Source organism: Petaurus breviceps, unplaced genomic scaffold (genome assembly GCF_028583685.1).
Source record: "Petaurus breviceps papuanus isolate PSGF00001 unplaced genomic scaffold, PetGlider_PUasm1.0 190, whole genome shotgun sequence".
Taxonomy (NCBI): domain Eukaryota; kingdom Metazoa; phylum Chordata; class Mammalia; order Diprotodontia; family Petauridae; genus Petaurus; species Petaurus breviceps.
The window spans coordinates 8,006,421-8,013,918 of NW_027185810.1; the positions used below are offsets into that span (position 1 = coordinate 8,006,421).

A 7,498-nucleotide genomic window follows, 5' to 3' on the forward strand; every position below is an offset into this window, starting at 1 on the left:
TCTTATTTAATTCTTCTAAAACCAAAAGTACTACAATTCATATTTCTACAATCCAAAATTAATTTTAAATAAAACTATTTTTGCTCCTGCATGATAGGTTTTTATGTTCATATCCTATTGTCATATCCTTCATCATTTACGTTTCATTGATTTAGTTAACCTAATTTAAATACTTAAACAATTCCTAGGGAACTATAGTCTATACAAAAGCTTCACAATCATTATTAATGGTTACTTCTGCTGGCAAATTCTTTTGAGACAGAGCAATATTACCTGCTATAGAAAGGAAGAAAGTATAGTGATATGCCCAAGGCTGCCCCAATGAGTAAGTCTTACAGCCACGTTTCCTTGAACTCCTAGATCCTAACACATGAAATAATTTCTTAGCTCTTGGAGCCATGTGGTCTCTTGGGTTGAATTTCTACCTTAGTGTAGAGAACCATTCTAAGAACCCTAATCATTCAAGCTATAATTGTAATTCTGGCATTTCCAATTCTCAGATTTGGACAGTTTTAAGTAAGATATCTTAGTAGTAACTTATGACACAGACTTTCACCACATTGAAAAGGCTCTTCCTGAACTCCCTTATCTCCCCCCAAAGACACATGGATAGGACAGATAGGGCTGGATATATGAAAAATCTTGAAATGGGTTGATTATCTTCCGTGGCCTATTACTTCCTTTAATGGCCTTGCCCCTATTTTTGGCATCCCCTTCCACACTCTAGCAATCAGTTCCCTCATTCTATACCTGGTTGCCTAGGAGACCCAACTATGGATTCTACCTGCCTCTAGCTGCCAAATCTTTTCTAGGTCTTGTCAAAACTTAGCAGTTCAACTTGTTCAATCTATTAGAACCTGTTTATCAGATAAGCAAAATCATTAATACTTAATAGTTGTTTATGAAAGAGGAAGCATTTATTAAGCAATTAATGCAATCCTAATAGTGTCCTAGATACTGTACTAAATACTTAGGCTAGAAATGCAGCCAAGCAAGATGATCCCTGTCCTCAAGAAACTTACATCTTAAAGGAGGAAAGGGGAGTTAGAGGTAGGCCAGAGATCCACTGCAACCTGATTTGTAAATGGTTTGTAAATAGTAGATGGGAAATAACATGGGGGCCTATTTTCCTGGCAAGTTTACTTTAACAGAGCCCAGCATGGTTTCAGGGGTAGAGTCTAAGTTTCCAGTGGGTGGGACAGTAAGAGGATAAGGTTGATTTGTTGCAGGTACCATTTCTTGTATATTTTCTATAATTGTACAATTATTTTTACATAGTAATAAATTTTCATTGAGTGAGTGAATGAATGAACAAACGATGTCACCTGAACCAGGAGTTATTCATATTTTAAGAGAGGACTCCTGGAGATAAAATGCCTTCATCTCATTTTAATTTCTTTCTAATAGTGAAATTTCAGGTGCAGGGGCAGGAAATGAGAAGTAAGTTGAAAAAGAGTTGCCTTTCCCAATTTTGATTCCCTTTGAATTTGGTTACCACGTACTCTTCCTACCTAATACCAACCCTGACGACAGAGATATTAATAATTAAGGACAATGGGGCCAGATAGCTGGAGTCAGGGCTTTGGCCAGTGCTGCTGACCCACACTTCTCCCCAAAGCCCCCTCCTTTGTTGTCTCAGGGATCAGCGAGTAGCTTAAGAGAGCTGGCTTTCACTTCTCTGTTGGGCTCTGGCACCTGGCCCTTCCAATCCCCTTCCCATTCTGGGCTGCCTCATGTTTACACAGCTAAAATGAAACTGTTGCCAGTGTTAATACGGCATAATTTATAAGCTGAGAAGAGAACTCAGCGTGCATTCCCATTTCAAGTGAAACAGACTGTTACTTTCAAAACCAACTGAGGGGTGGAGGCATTTTACAGAAACCAAGGCAACTGAAGGCTCCCCAGATCTCTGCTACCTCACATTCTCCCCACCTCTCAGGAAGAATGCAGGGCCAAGATCCAGACAAGGCAGATTTTAGCAAGGCTTTTTTCCCAATCTGAGTGCCGAGTCAAGTTTTTTTCTGTTTGAGCTTTCTCTTCTGTTCTCCAGAGTGAGCATCTCAGATTTGTAAGGTGGAGTAGCATTGAGGTCTGCCATACAAGGAGGGGCTCCTTAGGCAAGCCCAGTGTATACAGACTTGCTTCACACCTGGGGAGAGGAAATAAGAAGTTGTTGACTCTGGCCAATCTGAGGAATTCCTGAAGGGCCCCCTCTGCGATAAAACAAACAAACAAATAAACAAACTCAAGTATTTAGTAAGTGTGGATTATGTCACAGACACCGTGCCAGGTACTGGGCAAATAAAGACAAAAATAAAAATCTCAGCCCTTGTGCAACTTACTTTCTACAAATAGAGAAAAAGTGCATTAATAAGTGCATGTGAAATGTTGTTGTTTAGTCATTTTTCAGTCATATCTGACTCTTTGTGACCCCATTTGGGGTTTTCTGGGCAAAATACTAAAGTAGTTTGCCATTTTCTTTTCCAGCTCATATTATGAGGAAACTGAGGCAAACATGGTTAAATGACTTGCCTTGGGTCACACAGTTACTAAGTATTTGAAACAATTTGAACTCAGGTCTTCCCGATTCCAGGGCTAGCATTTTATCCACTTTACCACCTAGCTGCCCTATATAAATTTTAGACAAGGTAATTTTAGTGAGGAGGTATTAATAGCTGGGATTGCAGGGATCAAAAGCCAAACTTTGAAGGAAACTTGATAGATAGATGAGAGAGAGAGAGACAGAGAGAGAGAGACAGAGAGAGAGAGACAGAGACAGACAGACAAACAGAGACAGAGAGAGACAGAGACAGAGAGAGACAGAGACAGAGACAGAGAGAGACAGAGAGAGAGAGAGAGAGAGAGAGAGAGAGAGAGAGAGAGAGAGAGAGAGAGAGAGAGAGAGAGAGAGAGAGAGAGAGAGAGACAGAGAGAGAGAGAGAGAGAGAGAGAGAGAGAGAGAGAGAGAGAGAGAGAGAGAGAGAGAGAGAGAGAGAGAGAGAGAGAGAGAGAGAGAGAGAGAGAGAGAGAGAGAAAGAGAGAGAGAGAGAGAGAGAGAGAGAGAGAGAGAGAGAGAGAGAGAGAGAGAGAGAGAGGCCCTGAAGGAGGGAAGGAACTAAGGAGTCTAACATACAGAAAGGAAGAAGTAGAGCATTCCAGGCATGGGCCATAGCCATTACAAAGGCACCAAAAGGTAAATGGAGTTCATCTGGGCATCCTGAAGGCCCATTTGAAAACTTACATCTCCATTCTAGACTCCATCACCAATCTTGGCCCTAGACAGTCAGGAATAGAAAAAAGGAGTCTAAGCCTATTTCTTAGCATCAAGCCTTTAAAACAATGTTTCTGCTCCAACTTTGGACAGTCCTCACTAACTACATTCTTTGTCCCCTACCTATCTCCTCTTGTACTAGTGACCTGTGGCCATCCTTACCCCTGAGTGAACATATGCCTGGCTCCCAGGTAATCTCTGTCAGCCTTCCCCAGGACTGAGCAAACCTGTATCTCCACCCATGGCCTGCCACTTGGATCACCTTTAATAGCCTATCCCAATCGTACTTTCAGTTTGGATGCATCAATCAACAGAGAGAAAAAAACATCAGGATGTAAGAAAAAAAGAATATAATAGGATCTAATCTAGATGTACTTCTGTCAGAATGAGTAAGCTCATTGGCACTCAAAGCAAGTAGTAACTAGGCCTAGAAAGGATGCAAGCATTTATTAAGTACCTGCTCCATTTCAGATTCTGTAGTAAGTGCCTTATAAATATTATCTCATTTGATCCTCATAACCGCACTATGAGGTATGTGCTATTTATTATTAGTCCTATTTTACAATGACGAAACTGAGGTAGACATAGGTTAAGTGATTTGCCAAGGGGGACACAACTAGGAAATATCTGATGCTAGATGTGAACTCAGGTCTTCCTGACTCTAGGAACAACAGTCTAGCCATTGTGGCATCTAACTGCCTAGAACAAATATCCACTGTTATTCCCTCCCTGAAGAACAATAGTAAAGATATACAAATGGGTGGGGAGGAAGGATATCCTGACATCCTAATGCCTTTTCAATCTTCATGAAGAGCTAGGAGCTAGGAAAGCTGATTTTATAAATGACTATCTAAATTGAAGTCCTTGAGTCTTGCTTTCCTCCACAGCTGGGCCAATTCAACCTGTATGATTAGTTCTGCCCAATATTCTGAGCCCAAAGTTAATAATGGGGCACAGAGGATTAAAGGAGACTTAGGACAGTTGTTTGCACATTTGGTGATAGTAATGGGTTTCTTCCTGGTTTTTCTCTGACTTTATTCTATTTCCTCAATAAGTGAGTCCTGCCCTGTTTCTTAGAATCTGAAGTTCAGCCCCATCCTTCTTCTGAATGACTTGGCTACCTCAGCCCATTAAAAATTTCAACTACCTCTTCTTCTTCTTGAAAACCTAAAATGATGCCAGATTCACTGCTTCTGAAGGCAATTCATTCTATTTTCGGACAGTTCTATTAGGAAGTTTTTATTTCTTATATTTAACAAAAATCTTTGTCCCTGTAACACCCACCAATTAACTCTGACCTCCGTGAACAATTCAAATATTTTTGTTCAAGCATCATTGACTTTTATCCCTACACTCTTGTTCATTTCCAGTTTTCCAGGGACTGGACTTTAAATGGATGGACTTTCAATATTGACACTGGCATTGAAAGATGACTCATCTACTTATGCCACCAGAGTACTCTGAACATACTAACTCCCCCATTATCTCCAAAATATTCAGTTCCTATTGATAGTTTTTGTTCCTCAGCTCGTGTCTTTTTCTTTTTCTTCTTCATTTTTGTGGACAGAGTTGTGAAGACCCAGTGGAGTTGGAGGGTAAAAGGCTCACTGGAAAGACTGATCTACCATGGAAACACTAGCAAAGCAAAATAATACAAACAAAATAAAAACACCAATAGAGACAGTGTTTGGGACGGGTCCATCAACCCTGTAGGGCATGTGGACTCCTCTGGCTTTTTCCAGATGTCCAGTCCAGGCCCTATTCATTGTGACCAATAGGCACCTCCAAAGGAAGCAATAAGACATTTGCTATAGCAGCCTTGAAATGAATCCCAGGGTCCTATAAAATACAGCAGGCAGTCAAATGGGACTGAATGGAAAACTCTTTATTTTATTTTTCCAGGGCACATTCAATAGGATGAAGTTAACATCTCTTTTCCATGAGACTCCCTAAGGGAAATATGGGGACAGACTGTCGATGTAAGTTCAAATCTCATTCAAAATGGAATAAGTCTGAAAGAATGATAGTTCTATTAAGCAAACCTTAAACACACATACACACACGTACGTAGTCCCTATAAATAACTCAGTAAAGTCTGGTTCATAACCTCTATGGATATATTCTCTCAGTTCTCCATATCTCCACCCCTCTCAACCTGGCCTTCTAAACTCTCCCCCCTGCTTCACAGTGATGGACATTACTCTATCTGATGGAAAGATAAGTAGGATCCTCACCTCCCCCACCCTGTTTCCCAACCACCTTGTTTTACTTTGGTAAAAATGTTTGGGAATTGCATCAAGAACTTGGTGTCCAAGAGACTGACGGCATTTTGTCTGTTATCCAAGTCAATGAGTACATACTGTATGGTGGTAGGAGGTCCAGGCTGTCCTTGACACCACAGGCAGACTTGAGGTTCACCACCTGACTATCACCACCAACAGAAGTCTCATTAGGTGAGATTTCTAGTTACACTTTGGGGGCAGAATAAAAATGAATGGGAACTTTGCAATGCTTCAGTTCTTACTAACTCCCCTCTCATCAACAGAGGGAGAAGTCATGACAAATCTAAGTTTCTCTTTCTTTCTCTCTCTGTTTTGTAAAGGTATATGTGAAACTCAAGGACATGTCTCCTCTCTATCCCAAGAGAAGAAAGCACATGAGTGATCAGGCAAGTTGAACTACAAGATCACAGGACCTATATTTGGAAGGGACCTTAGAAACAATAATTTCCAAATCTCCAAATCCCTAATTTTACTGGTGAAGAAACTGAGGCCAAAAGAGGTTAAGTAATAGCAGTTCACCTTGATACAGTACTTTAAGATTTAAAAGCACCTTTCTCACAATAACTTGGTGATGTAGTCAGGTAAAGCAGGTAGTATTATTATCTCTTTGTTACAGAGAAGGAAACTGAGGCTTTGCTTTGATGAGTTAAGTGACTTGCCCATGGTCACATAGCTAAGTGCTAAGAACTGAGGTCTTTTGACTTTAAGTCTAGAATTCTTCCCACAATGCTAACTTTGTCTCTCAAGTTACTTGCTCAATGTCACAGAGAAAGTCATTAGTACCACCAGGACTCAAATTCATGTCTTACTCCAATGTAGTGTTCTTCCTCTCTATACCAGACATTAGATGATACAGTCGATAGAGAGGTGGACCTGGAGTCAGGAAACTCCAAGCTCAAATCCTGCCTCACACATTTATTATCTCTATGACCCTGGGCAAGTCACTTAATCTATGCCTCAGTTTTTATATGTGTAAAATGGGAATAATAGTAGCATCTATTTCCCAGTGTTGTGAAGGTTAAATGAAACAATATTTATACATCACTTCTCAAACTCTAAAGTGCTAGATAAATGCTAGTTATTATTATTAATTATTATTTTTAACTACCCTACCCAAATAGGATATAATTGTATAGATACTCAGGCCACTGATTTTTTTTGTTCGTTTTATCATTTTTCAATTTAGTAGAATGATATTCCTGGGCCTTAAGTAATTAAACTGTCCCACAAGTAACCAGAAGAAATCAAAGTTAAGGCAAGGGGTTTGAACAAACATTTCTATTGTAGGTTAATTGTGATCTGTCTACTGGGATTTTTTGTTTTACTATATTTTCTAGATCATGGATGTATTTGTAGAAGAAACCTTAGAGATCATCTAACCCAAATTAATTTTACAAATGAGAAAACTGCAGTTCTGGGAAAAGTGTGACTTTCAGGTCACATATATGAGGTTCAAATTCATATGACTTTCAGGTGACACATATGAGATTCAAATTCAGTCTCCAGATTCAGTATTCTTTCTGTTATCACACCATGCATTCTTGTTCTATCTGGGGAACACATTATTTGATTTGTTTTATATATTAATATCTGTTATAACAACTTAAATAAGATCTAATTAGTTCATTGTCCTCTAGAGCAGTGACATCAAACTCAAACAGAAATGAATCCTTGCTGGTCACATATTGCCTTGGAAAACCACAAATTAACATTTTCTATGTCATATTCTATTTTTCTTTATTTTGTTAAACATTTACCAATTATGCTTTAATCTGGTTCCTGCTAGGATTTGTTACCACAAGCCACCTTGGAACTCCCCTTGGCTTTGGGTTTTAATTTTATTATTATTATAAAACTATTTATCAGGGAGATATGTGTACAGTGCTGTCCTTGGTGTTAGTCAAAGTAGGTAGGGAGGTAGATAGATAGATATATAGTTTCTTTC

At 39.4% G+C, this 7,498-nt stretch overlaps 1 long non-coding RNA gene across 1 annotated transcript; it reads right to left on the minus strand.

The window, feature by feature from the left end:
- Positions 1 to 1,774: 1,774 nt before the first annotated feature.
- On the minus strand, positions 1,775 to 3,484 carry LOC138164532 (uncharacterized). Its single transcript, XR_011169106.1, has 2 exons — positions 3,242 to 3,484; positions 1,775 to 2,149 (listed from the first exon to the last, which is right to left on the minus strand). It is a non-coding gene; the product is annotated as an uncharacterized lncRNA (long non-coding RNA).
- Positions 3,485 to 7,498: the final 4,014 nt, after the last annotated feature.